Source organism: Scardinius erythrophthalmus (assembly GCF_964197995.2).
Source record: "Scardinius erythrophthalmus genome assembly, chromosome: 21".
NCBI classification, from domain to species: domain Eukaryota; kingdom Metazoa; phylum Chordata; class Actinopteri; order Cypriniformes; family Leuciscidae; genus Scardinius; species Scardinius erythrophthalmus.
The window spans coordinates 25,281,686-25,305,457 of NC_138241.1; the positions used below are offsets into that span (position 1 = coordinate 25,281,686).

The window sequence follows — 23,772 nt, forward strand, 5'->3', positions numbered from 1 at the left end:
AATGGGAAATACGAAAAAATAGGAAAACTCAGAGAAACTTTTGGTGGTACAAGCTACAGATCAGCCACTGTGCTGAAAAAAAGTGTACAGCAATGAAGGGGTGACACTCTAGAACATCAAGAGTGTAAAAAAGACACCCTCCCCCCCACACACACACACCCACACACACAAACACACACACACACACAGAGAAATGAACTGGTAAGACTGAAACAGCAAATTTTGCCCCAAACTATATAAAAATGATATAATCATAATAACTCCAAAACTATAGCAAGGAGAGTCAAAAGGTAGGTATCGTTTGAAAGAACTCTTTTTAAATTTTTTGAAAATATAAATTACATTACATTTGGACATTGTCCCGCCAAGAAACGGTGGATAAAAGACAATATATATATATAATTTTTATTATGATTTTGCATATCTTTCATATTTGTCATGGAATAACTCAGGAAGGAAATAAGGTAGGAGGAAAATTCTTTTTTAGTGAAGTCCCCCTACATGTCAGCTGCATCTGGATAAAAAAATAATAATTTTTGGATAAAGGAATAAAAAATTACAGCATTTTGAAAAGAGATAGCCTTTTTGTACAGTCTTTGACACCCCCTCATGGGCAATTTTTTCTCCATGAAGAATATCTTGTCATAAAAGCAATAGATTATGTTAATTTTGGGCTCATTTTAATTGTAATAATATGCTGTAAAAAATGAAGTGCCATTTTCAATTATCTGAGAATGTTTCATGAGCTGTATGATGTTTTTGACACATTGCAGTACATTATTTTATAGATTATGAAAAAAAGAGAAATTCTATGTATCAGCAAATAACTCAGCAATACTTAAGAGTTTTTCAAAGTGGATACATTCACTGTCAAGTTCAGACTCTAAGCTTTCAAATGACATAAACTTTGTGTTTATCAAGGCAAGATTTTTGAAAAATATGGTAATAAATATTTTCGCAGCTAGGTGGCGCCTGCTGGCGGTACACTTGGTTTTAGAGGGATTACTCAGCACTCGTTAGGAATTAATACATTTAATTAGATGCATTAAAAAGCTGAGATTCTAAGCTTTAAAATGATATATAATTTGTGTTGTTCCATTCAGTGGTTGATTAGTAATAAATTGTTTTCTTTCCGAATGGGAATAAATCAAATAAATAAATTAAAAAGCTATAGGCCGCCTATGGGCGGTTATAGGACATGACACAAATTAATAAATTTTGAAGCCACTAGGTGGCGCTCTTCTCACTTGAAATATTTTTTTTTTTAGGCCTGCACTCTAATTTGATGTGAAATGTTGCATTTATTGAAAAATAAAATAAAATAAAAAAAATAAAAATATATATATTAATTCTAATGGAAAAAATAGCTCATAAAAATTACATAATTAATGCAAAGTATCATAAAAAATTCTAAAAATTCTATATAATAATCAGAAAACATTATAGAACAAAACAATATTTGATTGGTTATCCTAGGACAAAGTTAAGTACAATTTTAAGGCTTCGCCCGTTTTCGGGCGGGAGGAAGCTAAGTGTGACCCAATTATGAAGAAGCCCAGAGGGTTAAAGAGACAGTAGCAATAGTAAACACGCTGTCGCTTGTCCTTAAAGGGATAGTAATTAAAAAAAAATAAAAATTATCTCATCATTTACGCACTAATGTTGTTCCAAACCTGTATTAATTTCCTTCTAATATTTTATAATATTTTTCTAATATTAATATTTTGAAGAATGTTGCTATCCAAACAGTAGCTGGTCCCCATTGACTTCCATAGGAGAAAAATATAGTGAAGTCACTGGGGTACATCAACTGTTTGGTTACCCACATTCTTCCAAATAACTTTTATTTTCAACAGAAGAAAGAAACTTATTCGAGTTTAAAACAACTTGAGAGAGTAAATTATGATAATTTGAATTTTTAGGAGAACTATCCCTTTAATGTTAATAAAACAACAAAATGCAAAGAGAAAATCACTCACTGCTCTTGACTGATAACTTTAATAGTAGCTTTAATAAGAATCAATGTTTAATTTATACAGTGAAGTCTGTTTTGTTTTATTTTCATATTTGTTCATTTAATTACTTTCTTCAATGCTACTGTTAAATACACCTACTGTAGCTGAAAACATAAAACACTGTTTAGCCTATTTAATTTGTATATTAAGTTGTGTATGTGTAATGCGTATCTGTGATCTTAATATTTAATAACAAAGAAAATAATGACAAATATTTTTATCTTTGCCCCTGTCTGCCATTTATTTATTTTTTTGTTACCTAAGGTTTTGTTTTTAGAATATGGACATTAGATTGGCTGTAATGCTAAGTCACAAAATAGTAAAACCAACATAAAAAGAATCGTGATAAAATCGTTAATCGTGATTTTCCTGAAAAAAATCGTGATATGATATTTTTGCCATATCGCCCACCCTTACCCTGAATATAAGACAACCCCCCTTTTCAAGATGTACCTTTTGGAAAAAGGTTTTTGAAGACCAAATCTTGTCTTTTAAAGAAAATGCTTTATTTAAAAATAATTTTCAGATTCAGATATACTGAAAATGAAAAAGACAATGTAAAAGCCCCATAAGCTGAAAAACAAAGTTAAAAGCAGGGAGGCAGATTGGATGGAGGGATTTGTGACAGACCCCATGTGTGTGACTCACAACAGGAGGAGGCCCTTATGTTTCCCTTTGACAACCAGTGCCACCTTTCTAAGCTTATTTTCCTCAAATGTGTAAAAGAACAGATGATGAATTCAATAGAACACCATTATTCTCTGCAGTATAACAACACACACACACACACACACACTTCAGTGTGGCACACACACCTGCTGGCATAAACGCCAGAACAGACGGACTTCCTACTGAGAGCCGACAGAAGGAGATGGTGGAAAAAAATATTTTCCTTGCAGTGTCTGGCCATCAACAATTAGTAGTACGAGAACTTGTATGTCAAACGGCCCTGCTGATTTTAATATTTCCAGAGCACAGTACAGTACACAACTTTAACAAGACTGTGACCTCAGAAGGCTCTGAATAAGCTTGTGTGTTTCTACATATGTTCATCTTATAATGTGCATGCAGTGACCTCAACAAATGAATGTTTGTTTGGATTGTGCACTTTAATTTGTTCATGGCAAGGTCTCTTTCTTTAAAGTTTAAAATCAAAAGATGGCTAGCTACTAGGGCTGGGTGACAAAGCAAAAAAGAAATAAATAAGTAAAACTCAATATTTCTCTGTCTTTTGATGACATTCAATACATAGTTGTTTGTTTTTTCTCTGAAACGGCTTAAAATAAGATGATTTACCCTTCAAACGGAGGTACCATAATTAGTTTAAAAAAAATCAAGGCATTAGTTTGTTTTAAACTAATGATGGTATCTCCATTTGAAGGGAACATCTTATTGTTAGCTAAAAAAGAAGCCTCTTTTGAAATAAGTCTCTTATGCTTACACAGGCTAAATTTATTTGATCAAAAATACAGTAAAACAGCAATATTGTAAAATATTATTACAATTTTAGATGACTGTTTTCTATTTCAATATTTTAAAATGTAATATATTCATATGATGGCAAAGCTGAATTTTCAGCAGCCATTACTCCAGTCTTCAAAGCTGAAAAAAAAAGATTTTTTTTTTATTAACATTAATGTTCACCAACAGTTGTGCTGCTTAATATGTTTGTGGAAACCATGATACTGTAAATGTTTTCAGGATTCTTTGATGAACAAGTTTAAAATGTGCTTTTTTTTTTTTTTTACAATTTCTCGCTCAGGCCGAGATCGGTTTTTAATTGTGCCGTGCCGAACCAAGCTTAAGTGGAAATATAACTATAACCGTTCCTTACTGTTCTTAGAACAAGTCTTCACACTCTACTACTTTTAATTATTCAAGATGCCCATTAATATGAAAATACATAAAAATGCTGCAGTTACAACAGGGCCTTCAAGCTAAGGAAACAAGAATTCACCTGTGAGTTACCCATGCTGATGTATTAATGGTTGGCTACACAAACAGAATGATGTCACACCTCTACCTTTGTGTCATGTCTGTGACAGTTGCACAGACGTCCACGGGTTGGCCTGCAAACATAGATGAACTGTGAACTGAGAGAGAGGGAGTGACTCTAGGATAGGGAAGGGTTAATTCTAATATAAAATGTTGAGCGAGAAGAGTACTCTAATTGGAGATTCTGGCCAAAATCTTTAAACAATGATGCCTCAAAACAGCAAGCGCTAAGGGCTTGGGTTCGAGAAAGGGGAGTGCTTGCCAGGACGGCACCCTGCTGGGTAAAAGGACGGCCAGCGACTGACTGATCCCACAATAAGCAATAAGAAGTGACAAAAGAACCATTTGGTACCACTGACACTACACGACACTCCAATATGGAGGATTAATGTTTTGATGGTCCATGCATCCGAAGCTTTCCTTCATCCCGAACAATGCAGCCTGCTGGAGTTGAGACAGAGTGGGAGAAAAAGATTTTGTCCTAGTATGGTCTCAAAAACACATGCTAGTTTGAATGGGTCATGCACAACATTTTCACACAGCAATAAGCTTGACAATTTAAATGAGATCTTAAACACAAGCATGATTAATTCTCAACTTTTTATAAAAGCCATGAATTCTGCTGCTACAGCCTGGTCGAGCGAGTACATTAAGCTCAGAGACGTGTGGGAAAAGTTAAACAACTCCTTAAACAATCCTACATGTATATAGAAAACACACCTGAGACTGAATTTCTCACAATTACAGCGTGAGATGTGAAATGAAGAGACTCTGGAAGAACATGAGTTTCCATAGTTAAATGGTCAGGAGCAGCAACCCATTAAAATAAGAGACGCTTCATAAGATTATATTGCTCAGAACAACATTGTAACAATCACTTTCACTACAGTCAACGGTGCTTACTGGCTTGATCTTCGGTGACATTATAAAAGACATAAATAAAGAATCTTTGTAGTTTTCTTGTACCGTTTTACCCAAAAAAGTGTTGCACTTAAACATGCTACATCTGTTCTAGCTACCTGTCCTGGAAATCGCCACTTATGCGATGAGGGCACAAAGAACATGAATGCAACTTCTGTCACTGAGGACTTGAATAATTAAATAATTATGTAGTTCTCTGTAAAATACTTAAAGGGTTAGTTCACCCAAAAATGAAAATTCTGTCAGTAATTACTCACCCTCATGTTGTTCCAACCGCGTAAGACCTTCGTTCATCTTCGGAACACAAATTAAGATATTTTTGATTAAATCTGAGAGTTGTCTCACTCCTCCATAGGCTTTCAGAGGGACCGAAACTTGCTGGCCCAGAAAAGTTATTAAAGAGATCGTTAATATAGTCCAAGTGACTACAGTGGCTCACAATCTTAAGTTTATCAAGCGACGATAATACTTTTTGTGCGCAAAAACAAACAAAAATAACGACTTTATTCCACTATTCATTTCCTTCTCTCTGGGCCTCGTAGTGTTTTTGCGCTGCGCGTCTGTGTTACACGTCATCACGCATCACACACATGACCCGCTTCGGCCAATTGTGAGCCTACGTGGTGACGTGTAACACAGACGCGCTACGCAAAAACACTACGTGAACCAACTAGAGGCCCAGAGAGAAGGAAATGAATAGTGGAATAAAGTCGTTATCGTATATTTTTGCGCACAAAAAGTATTCTCGTCGCTTGATAAACTTAAGATTGAGCCACTGTAGTCACTTGGACTATATTAACGATCTCTTTAATAACTTTTCTGGGCCAGCAAGTTTCGGTCCCTCTGAAAGCCTATGGAGGAGTGAGACAACTCTCAGATTTAATAAAAAATATCTTAATTTATGTTCCGAAGATGAACGAAGGTCTTACGCGGTTGGAACAACATGAGGGTGAGTAATTACTGACAGAATTTTCATTTTTGGGTGAACTAACCCTTTAAGTATTGTTAAATTCAAAAACGAACAAACAAACAAACGTGTGCCTCAAGAAAAATATTAATTACTTTAGAAAACGTGATTCCTGAGTTTGTATTTATTTTTTATGGCATTCAGAGGCATTCAACACTCATTTGGTTTTTATTTTTGGATGGGCATGTAATCAGTTTAATTTCAAAGAAGTGAATCTTCTCAGGTTTGGCAGGGGATTGTAGAAAGGAAACAGCCCAAGCTAACCACAGTGATGAGACTTGTCAATGTTAGAACAAAAACAAAACATCTTCCTCATTCAAATCACATGCTTTGTGATTTAAAAAATAAATGAATTTGTCAAACGATTAGCACATTGAATTATTCTCTCTCATAATTGGTTCTTGGAACATTTTCAAAGCACTTGGCACAACCCTGTTTGTGGTAGCGTGTAAACAAAATGCGAGCCAGATTATGTGCAATTTAAACATCTAGGATTAAGGGATTAATCCTATTGATTATGATTAATGATCATGATCTTAATCAATCCAAATAAAAGCAGGTGACATCTGACTAAACAGCACAAATACACCATCAATCAAATATTAAACAGGTATGATGCAAATCAAATGAAGACAAGTTTCATGAAGATCACATGGCGCAAAAAACATGATTTTTCCTATTGTCATTCTGCACAGCCTTGAATCTGCAATAATACAGTGCTCTGCTCATTAATACAAGAGCTCATTAAACTTGGAAATGTATGATTCAACTCTCAACATCAGAGAACAGCAGTCTCTACAGGTGCACAATCTGTAAATGTAAATCATGCCAAAAAAGCCCAGAGTCTGAAACGTAGTCCACACTATGTGCACACACACAATACACACAAATTAGACTCTGTTCAGTGAGCACTCTTTTCTATAGGAGACCAGCAAGTCCCATTTGTTTACATGGCACTAATTAAGTGTGCTTAAATGGAGGAGCAAAAGCGCCAACACTAGCTGGGTCTCCATCCAAATGTGAAGCAAATAGCGAATAGTGAAGCGTTTTGGCCAGAGGCTAAAAACTACAGCCAGTAGTAGGAGCTACTTCTGCATGTTTTCAACCCACCCATAGGGGCTGGGATCTCACTCACAGAATGTCCAAATAGTGTCAGCCATCTTTTTATTTAAGCTAAGCTAACAGGCTCTTGCTCTGTGGAGGAAGCTGAGTAGTAGGGGTGACCATACGTCCTATTTTTCCCGGACATGTCCGGCCGGGATTTCGAGTTCGCCCAAAATGTCAGGGATTCGGCTTTTGCTTTCTACAGTCCGCATTCAATATGTTTACATGCACACCTTTTGTTTCATTCGGACTGAATATCATTCCGATTGGTGAATCTGAATGTAGTGTTTACATGAACGCTAAACAAGTGATCGGTTGATGTGCGTTTTAGCATTGCTAAGAAAATTCCTGTGTTTTCGTCTCGGTCGGAATCCGTGTGAAGCAGAATGCATGACCTGCAAACCGGGCACGTACGTATTAGTGTCAAATAATGTAAACATAATGAATGGCAACTGTAGAAAGCAGAAGCCGAATCCTGGACATTTTGGGCGATCTCGAAATCCCGGCCGGACATGTCCGAAGAGCCCGGGCAGACTCGAGCTGGAATAATAATACATTTCTACTACATAAAGGGCCCAATTTAAATACACATTCATCTTTCCAGCGGTGAAGTATCCCTTTAAATAAACGGTGAGAGTCGGTTCCCGTCTGAGAGCCGTTTTCCCTTTTAGTATATTAATACTATAGGGCTGGGAATCAATTAAATTTTTTTTAACTAATTAATTGCACAATTTGCTGTAATTAATTGTAATTAATTGCATTTTCCCCAAGCTTGAAATCATCAATATTTAAACTTAGAATCACCTAATTTAATTAAACAACACAGGAAAAAAGGAGCAGAAAATAGCCCTATTAAAATAATATTAAACATCAATATATCAATATATTATTCTTTTTCAATAATCAATCAACAATCAATTTAACAGTTTTTTTTTTTTTTACTAATCAAAATAAAGTTTAGTCCTACAAAATGTCCAAAATGTCCTACAAAGCTTTTATTACCAGAGCATGTGATCAGAGCAGGTAATTTTACCATTGTTGCCCAGCATGGCTACCAGCTCAGCAAACAGAAGTCTACTACAGAGAAATTTCACGTTATTTGAGTGGACTTTGCTATTCCAGTGCGTGATCGGTACATGATTGGAGTGTTTGTGCCGCGAACGACAGAGCAGAACGCGCAGGGCAAACACGGAGCGGAACATTGAGCAGAGAGCGCAGCAGCGCGCCGACACACATACACACACACACACACACGGAACGGAAAAGACCCGCTCATGAAAGCTGCGCGATAATGAAACCTGATCGCCGAACACGGAGGGGAGAGACGGCATATTTTTGGCCTTTTCAATAGCAGCCACAACAGGAACTCATTAAAACGAGAAAAAAAAAGTGCTGCGTGAATTGCGTTATTTTTTTAACGTGTTAAACATCTCAAATTAATTGCAAAGATTAACGCCTTAATTCCCCCAGCCCTAATTAATACAAAACAGAATAATAAGATTATCCTTTAGCTATACTGCTCAGCCACACGTCAAGTAGTCACTAACTGAATGTTATTTTGATGTGTATGTGCGTGCGATCACGTGTGATGACATTACCGGCGCCACTCTCGATTTATCACATGAACATACAGTAGGCTGTACACATTAACATAATATTCAGTCACTGCATGGAGTGCGTGTGGTCGAGCAGTGTGGTGAAAAGATCATCCTTGTAAAATCGCGCTCGATCGGCCCAAAGTCCGCCATCTGACCAGCGGGGAACGTCTCAACTTGTTACTGTCTTTTCTCGTGGCAAAGTATTTTTATACATTTTCTCATATGTATTTTCTAATTAACATCTGCTAACAATGGGAATTTACATTCAGAGTTGACACCTTTTGGGGGTAGGAGACCATTTGTCTAGAGACCACCTTCCTTTGTGTGCTAGTTATCTATAAACTCTTAAAAACCTTATTACCTTTTGTTTTACTTATTTGGAAATGAGACCTTTGTACCAGTTGCCCTGAGACAATTCAAATGATACTAAACATGTATAATACTCAATGATAATCATTCACATTAAACTATATACATTCTTGGGTGAATTCAGGTGATCTTAGCATGAGAGAGAGGGTGAGTAATGAGGGGAAGAAATATAGATTAAGATGACTTGGAGGTGAGACTTTCGTCTTGATAGTGCACAAGGGAAGTTCAAATGTTAATTTCCTTTGTTCTCTCAGAGAGCAGATCTCTCTGCCAGTTCTTCCAGTTTTTCCAGTCTTACATCCTTAATATCAGGTAAAAAAACAAGATGAGTAACACACGCAAACATATAGGCTACTCCTATTACTGAGCCGATCCAAATGATCTGGTTAGGTTCCCTAAAAAGAGCGGTAATTCCCATCATGAGGAAACAGCCCATCAGTCACGTGTGTTAAAACTGATGAAGATGTTTTTTTCTATTAGTATGTTTTCTTCAGTTGCAGTACGCGGCCACCGTACGCGTCTACTCCAGAGATGACGAGTCAGCATCGACGACTTAATCTCTGCCGCCGAAGACATTACCAATAAATTATTAAAATGTTTAGACGTTCTCCTTGCTGATTTTTTTTCAAGACACATTCATAATCATTACTTTTGCCGGTGCGCTGTGGCAAGCCTTATGCGCTTGAGCACTGATTAGGCTATGTATTATAATTTTTATGATTTATATGGCTTACACGTGCTATTTGTCGACTAATCGCCTGAATGACTAGTCGACAAGAAAAATCTTTAGTCGAGGGCAGCCCTACAATTAATGTGACACATTTAAATATAATTATAGTCGTGTTAGAATAAAATAGCCTAACTTACCACGATTATAAGTCCGTACAGAGTAGGTGCTTTTTGCTTACGTGTGGTTTCAGTTGTTCCTATTTTTTTTTGTAAATTTAGAATAAATTTTATTATGAAACCTTTGATGAATCATGATTTGTTCTTAAAATCGTTCGTACGCACATTTCACACACAAATTTGTGCATACACATGCTTAATGAATGAGACCCAATAAGTGAAACTTGAAGGGAACATCATACCCTAAATGTTATTCCAAAGACAAAAAAACTCTTCATAATCTTTCATCAAAATATTACTTGCTCTTGCTCCACCTCTGACTTTTCTGTTCTGCTGACATTAACAATCTCTTTCATTTTTCAACCTCTAACCATGTACAGGCCACTTTTTACAGTCATTTCACAGTGGATAAAAATCAAGTCTTACTACCATTTTTCTGAAACAAGTCACATTACGCAAGTAAAATGCATTACGAGTGCCATTTCTGGTAGACTTTAACAAGCTGAGCCATAAAGGGCACAATACATCTACCCTTGTTATCCTTTTATAGCACAAAAACATGAATCATGCCAAAATAGGGTAAAGAGCAAAGGTTTCATCTTTGAACGATAAGGATCTTAAACAGTAAAGCATGTTACGAGTGCTTCTCTTCATTTGCAATGCAACAGAAGTTGAGCAGTTTATTCTGCCAAGAGGCATTGAGACAGTATCTTGTCATTGGCTAAAAGCATCTCTCAGCTCATCCATCTGCCAACTGGAATTTCTGCTTGTGTTTGGTGATGATCCAGACCAAGAAGCAGAACTCCTTCCAAATGATTTCCATGTGGGGCACAAAATACAATCGTATTACCAAAAGACTACGAGCTGGGCATGAGTCGGCATTGGCTTAAATACCAAAACAGACGAAAAGGGAAATGAAAAACCTGCGGTGTCTAAATTACGCACGCAGAGCGGAGGGACACAAAAACGGTGGAAGATTTTCTCAGAGGAGAGGCTAATTCTTGCACACAAATGCTTGTTTTTGTGCTCCTGAAGGCAGTGTAATAAAACATGCATGCAGCTCAACAGAGAGGAAGAGGCCAGTAAACAGAGAAGCTCATCACGCTTTTCTCCCTCCTGTGGAGCCCTGCGAGGGAGAAAGAGAGCGAGACGGAGAGAGAGCATAAGTGGGAGAGCGAGCTGTGACTGCTTGTTGCAGATCCTGCTGTTTATCTGCCAGCCTGCCTCCACACTGCGCTCATTCAGTCTGAAACAAAGCCCGATCAGCCGAAAGGCTCTGCTAGGACACGCACTACAAAACAGGAATACCAGAGAGAAGAACAGAGATGGACATAGAAAGAAAAGCATAGAGAGGACTAAAGGACAGAGAAGAAGAAAAACAGAGATGCTGTACCTAAACAGAAGCAAACACAGCTCTGAAGGAAACAAGCAGTGAAAAAGAAGAAAACGACACGCAACATTCTCAAAAATGTTTCAACAGCAAGTACACTCACTGAGTCACTCGGTCACACTGAGTCATGCCGGCTATTTTGCTCGGCCCAGACACCTGAGGCAGAATGGAGTCTCAGAGGATGTGCTCGGTCATTGGCTATGGAAGGACCTCCAAATTTCATCACCGGCCCAGCAGGGCAGCTGTACACTGACAAAACATATGTGAAAAAAATATATGATTTTGCTTGACAACAACATGGGGCTCTAACAGGTTACCAGTACACTAAACAGCCCTGTGTGGCCAAACAGCACTTTTTTTTTAATAACCTGAAGGCCTATGGAGGACAGGGCAAAAAAAAAAAAAAAAAAAAAAAGAACCTTTTTACCTATGATTAGCAATAGGGATGAGCACGAGTACTCCAGTACTTGGACGTGACAGAGATGATCGATCATGAAAACGATGATCGCCCTGACTTTAAAAAATATATTTGTCTATTTTACTGATTGGTAGCAGCATTTTGGGCGGTACCTGAGGTCTGATTGGTTAGTGTTAGACAGCACGCCTTCCAGACCAGCGAAATTAAGTGAAACTGGATTTGAAACGCAGTGATGCCTGGAATCATTTTGATCACAACCCTCTATGCACACCTTGGCAATACAATCGCCATTGGCTAGTAAACTTTTTTAGTTTACTCGCCAAACTGATTGATAGATAGACACATGCTTAGATAGACACATACATACATAGATAAACACATACACACACACTTCCACCAAATCAGCTTAAATGTGTAAAATGGCACGTTTTTAAATATCTCAACGTACACTCTTAACATCAGTCATTCAAGCATTATATTATGATAATCAAGCACTATTTAATGATAGAACTCTAGTAATTAGAACTAAAACTTGGTAACCATGTAGGAATGCATATTTGATATTTAAACAACTTGGTGGTGGTGTTTAAGATATTGTTGGTCATTCAGTGTTTCTGTAAAAAAAAAAAAAAGCACAAAAAAAAAGATAATAGTAATAGATAATAGTAGTAGTTTTTGACGTAGCATCGAAGAACTTCAAGTGAGCTTTAAGTAATAAAAGAAAAGCAAAGTTATAAACTTAGCAAGACATTAAATGTGCAAAAAAAGAAAGAAAAGTAAACGATTAGTATTTCCAAGTCGACTACAAGCAAATAGTCGAATAGAATAACAAATGAAAGTTATTATGAAGTTTATTTATTTTATCAGATACTCATAACACGATCAGTCAGGGCTGCAATCCAGGGATGCCTGCAGAGTAAAATATTACAAATTTCTGTCAAGACAAATATCTTGTGTTATGTATGAAGAATGTCTTGTTTTTTTGTGGCAATTCTTAATTCAATTAAAAACTGTGCCCATAAAAATAACTACACTTGCAAAAAAAGAAAGAAAAGTAAACGATTAGTATTTCCAAGTCGACTACAAGCGAATAGTCGAATAGAATAACAAATGAAAGTTATTATGAAGTTTATTTATTTTATCAGATACTCATAACACGATCAGTCAGGGCTGCAATCCAGGGATGCCTGCAGAGTAAAATATTACAAATTTCTGTCAAGACAAATATCTTGTGTTATGTATGAAGAATGTCTTGTTTTTTTGTGGCAATTCTTAATTCAATTAAAAACTGTGCCCATAAAAATAACTACACTTGCGGGGGCACGAGTGCTCCAAAACAAACATGTTAACACAGAGCCCTGTCTCAAAGATTTGGGAATATGACACTAATGACAACAGTGTTTGCTAGCAGTCTGTCTCTAATGAGGCTAAATTAAGTCAACAGATGTATTCGCACTTTTCTGAGTACAGCAACTGAAAAAAACTGTATAAAAGACTGACAGTAATCCAAGCGTTTTACAGTCGTCTGTGTGCGTTCTGTAAGCACTTACCATTCAAAAGTATCTTGGTCTTAAGGAGGTAAGCCACCTGTTCTTAACGCATGTTCCCTTGACATTAAGTCAAATTCCACATAACAAAGTAGGCAGTTTGTTACTTTATGTGCCACGATTACGTAATCATGATTACAAAAACATGCTGCGATTACAAAAAGTTAACTTGCATTATTCTGCATGCTTAAGAGGTGTGTTTAGAGCATGTTACATTGTGAGAGGCGAATCATGACTACTTCAGAGAGCCCAGCACAAGAGGAACTACCAGTGATGCAACATGTGTACGCTGATTGTTCGAACACGCGCGAAACACCAGCACACGCCATTTTTAAAAATTCATGTACACAGCCTTCCTATATGATTTACTCCAGAAAATAACTCTATGAACATGAAAAACAGTGATAGATGGACCTCTCAACCTTTACGCTAAGGAGAAAATCCAAAGCAGCTTTGAGGGGACCAAGCTAAACATGGTTATGATTTTGCACAGCTAGCGACATTGGGCATCAACCACACGGCAAACGCGAATACTTTTTCATATACTGTCTACTTTGTTTAACAGTTCTAATGAGATTTTAGACAGGACTGTTAAACAGATCCTAAACTAATGAAGAAGGAGAATGGGAGCCACCCTGGTGGCTAGTTCCTAGAACTACCCAGTGTGAAAGCCCCTATAATTATACCATGCATTTTTTTTAAACAAAATTTATATAACAATATGGTATGCAGTTGCTTCAATCAATGATATAAAGCTATTCAAAACATCATTTAGTGTAAATTGTGATAATCGTAATTAATAAATCGCAATTACAATTTCAAGGGAATAATCGACTAATATGATTTGTCATAATCATGCAGCCCTAGTTTCAAAGCTAAGCCAGACTGCTCAATTTTTCATAAATAACTATCAACAGTTTTGTTGTTGTTAAAACTAAAACCGAAACGAAACCAGGCCATCCTGTTTACTGTGTGGGATCATGCTGCAATTCCTTCAAAATATCTGAATTATTTTTCTGTCACATGATTGCAGCCTGTGGTAGCTTAGTGTCATGAAACTCCTCATGTCATCAAACTCATTTCAGCACAGGTTACCACCTCTCTTTAAACATTCTTTTTTTTTTTCATTTGCAGAAAACTGTCAGTTGGGATAACTAAGGCACTGTTGCCAAGTTGTACAACAAAATGTTCTTTAATATCTGACGCAACATTTAATGGTGTCATTACAGAGATTACAAACTCACTCCACTGCCACATTATGCCTTTGAGAAAATCAATTAACACGAGATTGCTCCAGGTGGACTGTCCCTACAATTGTTGTGCTGCAAGTCAGTTCGGAAAACTAGCATTTGCTAAACAAAGCAAATAGCTATTACAGTCTGATCCCAAATATTCAAAAATGCACATTAACACAAACTGAATTCAGAGAAGACCATTAAGATGCATAACATTGTGCTGAGACCCTGTTCACCTACACTCTTGCTTTGTGTGATAAAACTTTAACATTTTACATTGTTACTGACAGCTTGAGAGTTTTTTGTTTTCCATCCATGTCAATAGAGAAAGTGAGAAAAAGTTTACTACTATTCACACTAGGGGTGGGAGAAAAAAAAGAAGATGCATTGCCATTCTCTCTCCAACGACTCTGAGAATTTCCGTGTAATTGGTTAAATGTACTTGCATCTCAAAATGCTTTTATGACGCAAAATGAATGTAAACAGTTAGTTATGTCTTAAGGGATTAAACTGACATGACAAACCACATCTTATATTTCAAAAGAGATCTGTGTGACTTTGAATGCAGCTTAGTAGATCTCCTGCTGTCTATGATGTCATCAGTATATAATAATACAATAACAGTAAGGCTGAGAAAGAGAAACATCACTCACTGCTCTTAAATGGAAAACAGTCATTCAGATACTTTAAAATACTGAAAGCACTCTGTTTATTGCTTGTAATGTTTCGTTGTTCCTCTTTATTTACTAGGCTACTTGCTTATTTAAAATCTTAACATACAATTGTATGAATTTATTTTTTTAAACTTGTAATTATTTAATTGGATTGTGACTCCCAGAATCGGAACGGATGGTGCCTAAAGATTCCCACCCCTAGTTCACATGGGCACGTTCTTGCATTTTTTCTGCATTTTCTTGTCGTTGTTGCAAAAAAAAAAAGGTCATTGTACTAATTTTTTTAGGATGCTGTGTCAGCTTCAGTTCAAAAAGCACTTTAATTTTCTCATAACATACATTGCAGCAATTACGATTGCTGATTTTTATTTTTATTTTGCTCCATTACAGGCCAAACTGGCCTTAAAGGGATAGTTTACCCAAAGAAATAAAACAAATTGCTGTTAATTTACTCCAAGATGACCATCCAATATGTAGGTGACTTGCTTCAATAGAACAGTAAAAAAGATTTTTAGCTGAAAGTTGAAACCTCGGTTCTCTGTGATTCATATAATGGAAGTCAATGGGCGCTGTCAGTTTGAGATAAAAAAAAAAGCCATGCAGGACAAGTTTATTTATTTATTTAATTTTTTTCATGAAAAGTAGCAGTTTTGGACAAACAGGATTTCCACCTGATAGCGACGATATGCATGTTGATTTAACAACAATGCACCCTTAAAACAAATGTGAAAACCTAAGTATGCCTCTATTTTTATTTTTTATTTATTGTGGCACAAAAAAAAAGACGAAGGAAAACCATTAGGGGTACACGTACTCCTAGATAGTATATAGGACAGTATAGTTTCAATAGTACCTGAAGGATACTTCAAGTATTCAGCGAGATTCCCATTTTAGAGTTATTCTCAGAAATGCTTTAGGTATTTGGAAGCCATCAAACTCAAGGTTGTGCACTGCACTTCTCTAAAAAAAATTAAAGGAAATCAGTAGACAATGCAAGAGTAAACTGCTACAACAAACAATTCAATAAAAGTCAAACACTAATCAAAGTACATTAAACCTAAATGCAACCTGGTGCTTTTATTTAGCCATGGGAACTCAAGAAAATATATTGTGAAACAACCACAGTACTTAATCTCCCAAGGATTCATGCTCTTCTGAAAAAGTAAAGCAACAGCAAACACTTATCGATTTTTTTCCTTTGATAAGCCTATAGACATAAGTATCACTTTAAAAGGGGAGCATCCCACATTACTGAGTGTGTGCGAAGTCTGAGTAATAACAGTCTGTATCTCAGCAGTCAGGAAAAGTGCACAGCAATTGATTTAACTCTTGAAACATTAACCGCAATCAAATGAAGCCTTACGGAAATAAAGTGTGGAACATGAAGCCGTCAGCAGGCATACAAACTCAGTTGAAAAAAGGAGGAAAATAAGCCATGGGATTGTGTTACTTTTTGGAAGACGACTAAGTAACATTCCACTTATTCACAGACGAGAGATGACCTCAACCTGTCATGAGCCTCGAGAGTCCAAAATCAAAGTGAATCTTGATATGTCGGAGTTTCCCACTGGAGGTTTGTGACGGAAATACAATGATTTGGAAAAATTGTGACAGAAATGTGAATGCTAAATGAATAATAAACTATAATTTAATTAAAATTTAAACATTTAAAAAAATAACTTTTTTTTTTATTATTGTTTAATTGCATTTGAATTCAAATAAAAAAATGTGTGGGTATGGTTAATAAATAAGTGGGTCATAAACGAGCTTAAATGCTGAAAGCATTATTTCCTGTACAAGACGAAAGTGAAGAGAAGTTTCAATCATGTTCCAATTGTGAAATTGTGATGCATTGCGATGCGTTCCATTTTGCAAGGGAGATGGTGATCGTTGCCGCTGCTATCAGTGGCATGGATACAGTGTTCTTCACACAGACGCGCGTTTCAACCTGTCGCTGTTGCGGAGAGACTCTATTCGGTGAAAATCACAAAACAAAATGCACACATTCGGTTTGATGAGAAAAAAAAAAAAAAAAACTATACAAGTGCGGCTTAGAACCCAGAACCGCTGACAGACTTGGCAAAAGCAATACCACTAGCCCATGAAAGCACACAAATTACATTCACAGATCTATGGGTTTATTCACGTGAAAATTCTCTCACTAATAATATATATATTAGTACAGTAGATCTCATTAAATGGCAAATTGAACCCAATGTACTATTGGAATTGATTTCTGGACATCGTAATGTTATTTTTTCAGAAAATTGTTATTATACACATCTTAGCATTCTATAGCAACCTCCTACCCCCACCCTTTTTTTTTATATATAATCGCTGTTGCAAGTGCGTCCCGAACTGTGGGTGGAGAACAGTATGGTTCGATTTTTTACCAAGAACCGTTACACCCCTAATACCTTGCCCTAACAGACACTAACGCAGAAAAAAAGGGCAAAGATCAAGATTTGGAGGTTAAATGCACAACAACTACAAAGACACACAGTTATTTGAAATCTCCAAATGTGTCAATGCAGCTGCCTCACTGAGTTCAATCTCTCCATCTATTACAATGAAATGTTTAAAAAGCCACCGCAGAGGAATACCTGACCTTGAATTGAAGTGACAAGTTCAGATCAGCTATTGCTTGATTGCTCAAACTCAATGATTGAGGCAGTACATTAAGAATGTTCAATGCCTTGGTGTTCTTGGTAGTAAATAATCGCAGCCAAAGTATCAAGACGCTTCTATTTAGGGAAACATGGACAAAAATACCTTTTGAAATCCTTTTACAACCAGAACAACAGATGTCAAATACAAAGGAAAAAAATATTTTGCATTAAGGAAGCCTTTTATTCAAAAGATGGACAAACAGACTTCCTCTTCAAGCTAAGCATGAAGACTAAAGTGAGCGAGATGTTTCATTTTGAAAGAGTAGAAGCACTGCTCTTTGTAGAAACCCTGTGTACAAGAGCTCTTGATGGAAGGCAGAAAAACCCTGAAGAGATTAGAACAACTAATCTTCCGCTGCTACTTCAAAAATGTTGTTTTTCTGGGTCCTTTGATCTCTCATTTACAGATAATTGAATCAATCTACCATTTCTTTATCCTAAGGGGTAAAAGCATTCTAGAGGTGCACTCCCCACCCCTTGCGTCTGTGTAGACTGATTAATACTGGTCTGCGGCAGACTTTCATTAGCATGCATTTCAGATGGGACTCTAGTGGGGACGATGATACATATGCAAGTAACAAATGATTTGTTATGATATTAGTTTGAATATTCACAATATATTCCACAGCAAGTAAATAATAATAAAAAAATACTGCTTAGTGGTGTTAAAGCCACAAAATACAATGCTGACAGTCAGATAGATGGAAGTGCTACAGGTAGTCAGTGACACTTCCCCCCTCCCTATGTTTTTTTTTTCCTCAGATGTGTGATAAGATTGGATAGCAGCATGGCACAGGATGGATCACTTGAGCGAGCCGCTGGATAGCACAGTGCAAACTGCTAAACCTGTGCACCCCATTTGACTTCTGTGAATGTTCTACTTTTAAGCCCTATAGAGAAAGTCAAACATCTCAAACAGCTGGAAAGACTGACGTTAAAAACAGTGGGCGAAAACTTGACCTCGCTGGCGAATTTTGCAACATCGATTTCGCAACACTGACCTGAATCAACATTGAACTGACTTGAGCTTTATTACGGTAAAGCTGTACTGAAACATTCTGTATTGTAAAAAGCACTATATACATTTTATAGTGGGAAAAAGATTCTTTATATTATTAAACCGTTTTAAATGTACATAAAAAAAAATACTAATTCAAGTATAGTTTCTATATTTGAATGCAACTCAATGCTCCTAATGTGTGAACTAACTAGGATGGGTTGAATGCAGAGGACAAATTCAGACTATGGGTTACCATAGCCTACTTGTCCATCACGTCATGTCATGATCATTAATATCTCAGATATCCTAAAAACATAATAATAATAATTATGTAAATAAACCAACTCATGCATGTATGCAAGCTACCACCAGAGACCACTTTAATCCAAATTATAAAAACCCAAGGAGAAAATATCTGAACAAAAAAATTACAATACATTAGACACTATAATGTTTTCTAGCAGTGATATAACCTCCAGAGACAGACCGTTTGGACATCACCTCTCTCACAAAAGCTTCTCTCCAGAAGAGCAGCTTGATAATGTTTGTCCAGCACAAGCAATTCAGAAGGGTCTTTCTGATTATCAAGTTTAAATAAAATGCCACACACCCACCTCACCTATGAATCAGCACCAGGAGAATGAGGCTTACATTCAGGAGAAAAGACTTGTGCTTACCCTGCATGGCTATGCAATTAGTCACAGCCAATCTTATCCCTGGAGGAACTTCAAGAATAAAATAAACAGTCAAAAAGGCAATGCAATTTTTTGTAATCCACAGCTGTGTGGAGAGATAGACTGAGTTAGAAACGGACATAATATCTTGTGGCATGTAGAAAGAATCCATCTAATGGGGTTCGAACCAGGTGAGATTTACTGGCAAATGACAGATAAACAAAAATAAATAAGGGAAAGGGGGGAATCATGCAACTCTTTTTGAGAGGTCTGCAAACAGATGAAGAGAAAGTACTCAGAAAACCTTTAGCCTGAAAAGACAGCCTTGGACAAAAGGTCTGATCAAGCTGACAATCGCGCCAGGGCACGGTACAAGGCAACCGTGCCTAGTGTGAGTACACCCTAAAACTATTCTTAATAGGCTTCAGTGTTATCACTTATCTGAGTCTACACCGGTGAAAACTCCCACTCTTAAATTATAACCATTCATAATTCATCATCTACTAAATAAAAAAAGATTGCTCTCTTCAATGCCATAACCTGTGAAGATAACACAAAGCTAATTGAAGCCCCACAGGCTTGCACATGAAGGATGCAAATATCTCTGCTGGGCTGGCAGTAAGCTCAGAACTGATCTGATATTAAACTAGCATGCCATTAATACTTGCACCTCTTGACCCCTGCCTTGCAGTGATCCCTGCAGCGTCCCATTTTATTAATAACAAGAGCCATTTAGGCTCAGCATACTGATCTGCTGTTAAAAACTAGAGGAATACGGGATGACCGCCTGTTCGCCTCTGCCTCTAGACTCAGTGAAGTGAGGGCTAAAAGAAGCTCTGCATGGGTACACGAAGCCGACTATTTCAGTGCACCACTCTGGGCTTGTTCTCAGGGCTACAATCGGTTGGCCCGATCAAAGCTACAACCAAAGTTTTTCAAACACACAAACTTGAAACTAGAGACTGCCAGTAAATGTCATGGTAGCTTGTATGTTGAGAAAATTGAGTGATCCAGCGGCCTCAGTCATGTTCATTCGTTGAAACTCTTCTTTTAACACTTACAGCCAATTCTGGATTCATATTATTACTGGTGGTTTTACTCCTGGAATCCTCAAGACCATTGGTTTGGAGAAGAGCCCTTCATCTCCTCAAGCATTCCTTGAGTGCTTCCTTCATTGCACGGCTCGATCAGGCTGTAGAATTCCCTCCATGTTGACATCCCTGTCTGATCTCCCAGTGCTGCACAAGACCTGACTCAGCTCCCTGAAGATTAAACGGACTAAAAAAATCAGATCCCCAATTTTCTGTTCTTTAGTGGAAAGTGACAGTAGACTGCACTGCAGCAAAAGCACTTTTGCATTATCAATGCAAATAAAAGGTGCATTTCATGGATACAACAAGGCTTTTATCTAAAATTGACATGACAAAAGCGTTCATATGATTATAAAGTTACGTTGTAAGTTCAGTTAACCAGCCTTTCCAAAGGTCATCTTAAACAACCAGTGAGCGAGTAATAGGCTACTATAGGCATGCAATTAAGATACAGGAGCGAAATTAATACTAGCTTTAGGGAGATGAGGCGAAAGAAAAGAGCCTGGTCATTTGAAGTCATTAATCTAATGGGATTCTGGGTTCTTCACCGGCTTGAAACATAATCCAAGTCTTGTCCCCATTTCATTTTTTTAACCATAACACCCAAAACACTCTCAGCATGAGAGCCACCCCAGGCCCAACACTCATTTGCAAATTATCTCAGACATTTATAATGTTCTTGGGACAGAACCAAACTCATTTTTAACTCACAATTCAATGCTAATTGGGTCATGGACTTGGGGACAGAGCCAAATGAGTTATGGGCATGTATTTGTCCTGTTTTAAATCAGGAGAAGAAAAGAGCAGCTCAAGAGATATAATGGCTGTAAAATAAAATCGTGATTTTACACTTATCACACTACTTGATCTGTGAGTCTTCATACCAATATTTACAACATTGCCTCAGGATGAAGAAAATAATTTTTTGCTCATTCATGAAAATGTCTCCAAATTCCTTGAGGGCAAAAAAGGACAAGCCAAGGAGCTTGTTAACTTTGAAAGCTATGAATCAAGTATCACTGAATCACTTAAGGTACTGAGATCAATTTCATTTGTTATCCAATTTCAACCATTGTTAAACATTTGACAAAGTTAAAATTTATTTGAACATCCTTTCTTCATAATTCAATATTCAAATAGCAGAACACATGATATACCACCTTCAGTGTTATATATATATATATATATATATATATATATATATATATATATATATATATATATATATATATATATATATATATATATATATATATATATATATATATATACACACACACATTATATATTTAAATACAAACACATACATACATATACACACACACACACACACATATATATATATATATATATATATATATATATATATATATATATATATATATATATATATATATATACACACACAGGATATATAGATATATTTGTGTGTGTGTGTGTGAGTGTGTATGTATGTGTTTGTATTTAAAAATATAATGTGTCAAGATATATATATATATATATATATATATATATATATATATATACATATATATCTTGTATATATCTTGACACATTATATATTTAAATACAAACACATATATACATACATACATACATACACACACATATACATATATATATGCTAAAACGTACTAGGATTATTTTGAAAAACTGACACGTACTTAAATGGATTTTAAGATATGCACATATCTTGTACATATGCATTTTTAAAAAAATCTTAATTTTTAACAATCTTGATAATGTCAATGGACATTATGGGTCAACAACCCACAAAAATATATTTTCTTAACGCAAGATCAAAAGATGGTCAAAAAAACATTCAAACAACCCTGCATACATGCACACAATTTACTAAAAACACCTAGGCTACATTTCTAAATACTCAATCCATGAGCATATTCTTCTGCCTTTCAGCTAGAGTAGCACGCACTGAATTATCATTTTAAAGAGATTTTCGACAGGAACACAGCTGTGCACTACAGGCTGACACATGAGATATTCTTCTTGACTCATCTATAAAAGAGAACTGAGCATTGAGTGAAGCCCATGCAAAATTCATTACTGCCCAAAACGAGTCTCCATGGCAGAGCTGCTCAGATTTTCCAATGGACTGCGTAAAGGTACCAATGTAGACTCAATCTGCCCATAAAGTCCTACAGAAAAACATGCATTTAAAAGCAACAAGCATCCCGCTTTGCTTTTGTCCCAGCTGCTCTGCAACTCAAACTCAAACTTGCACACGCTCACACTGTTACTACACATTAGCCCTGTGTAAAGAACAGGGAAGCTCTAGATTGTTTATGTTTAATGATTCTAATAATTATTTAAACACTTTCTGGTCGTATAGATGAAAATCACTGACTATACGAAACTTCCACTAAACTAGAAAACTACGCCGCGGTTCAAATAGTCTCTTCTATGACTAAACGCAGTTTTTATACAAACAGCAAAGCTTTGAGAGGGCTGAATGTCCTTGTTTTTAAGATAAAGCCGTGTTTGTGCAAACTAAAAGGAGTTTAAAATAAAAACATTGATAAGGCGCTTCTCTGATTTTCTTCAGAACGAGGTTAGCGCGGCTAGCCGTAGCATTTCTTCAGTTCCGAAGAGGCAAAACTGCACTTGTTTGGAAGAAAACACAAAACATGACTCACCGATACAGTTTTTTTTTATACAGCTATCCGTAAGCGATCCTCAAAGGTTTTACCAAGTTTAAAAAATGAGAGGTGAACTCAAACTCTCGTTGACAGCATCACTCTCAGAACCGCCATCTTCACTCAGCTATGATGCTGCTGTTGGCTCGAGACGCTCTACCTACCGAAAACTCTGGAACAAACCAAATCAGTCCGTCAGATGGGGGGAAACCTGCAGAAACTCACAATTTCGCATGACATTATCTGAAAGTATTGACACAAGTGAAGCTTAAGTTGGATGTTAAAATATTTTAACTGAAATTTTAGAGTGTTTAAGAGCAATATATACTGGTTAAAACATTTAAGAAATAATTACAGTGAATTAATCCCCCCGTACTTTAATCAAATTTGAGAGACTTGTTTCCAACAAAGTGCACCTCCGAACAGATTTTTTTCAGGTAGGGGTACAAACAAGGACCGGTGTGAGATTATCGTGCATTATCTTGACACATTTGTTTTTTAAATAACAAATGTGTCAATACCTGAACTTTCAGTAAAGTGGTTTGAAACACTGCATTCTACAAGTTTAGACAAGCATCATTATATTTTTTTATCATTAAGACAAA

The 23,772-nt window shown here is 36.5% G+C and overlaps 1 protein-coding gene across 1 annotated transcript in view; it reads right to left on the reverse strand.

Moving 5' to 3' along the window:
- ndst2a (N-deacetylase/N-sulfotransferase (heparan glucosaminyl) 2a) overlaps positions 1-23,301 on the reverse strand; it is a 128,629-nt gene extending 105,328 nt beyond the window's left edge. The window contains exon 1 of the mRNA XM_081350990.1: positions 23,168-23,301. The gene's annotated coding sequence lies outside the window, so the exon portion shown is untranslated. The remainder of the gene's footprint in view (positions 1-23,167) is intronic.
- Positions 23,302-23,772: the final 471 nt, after the last annotated feature.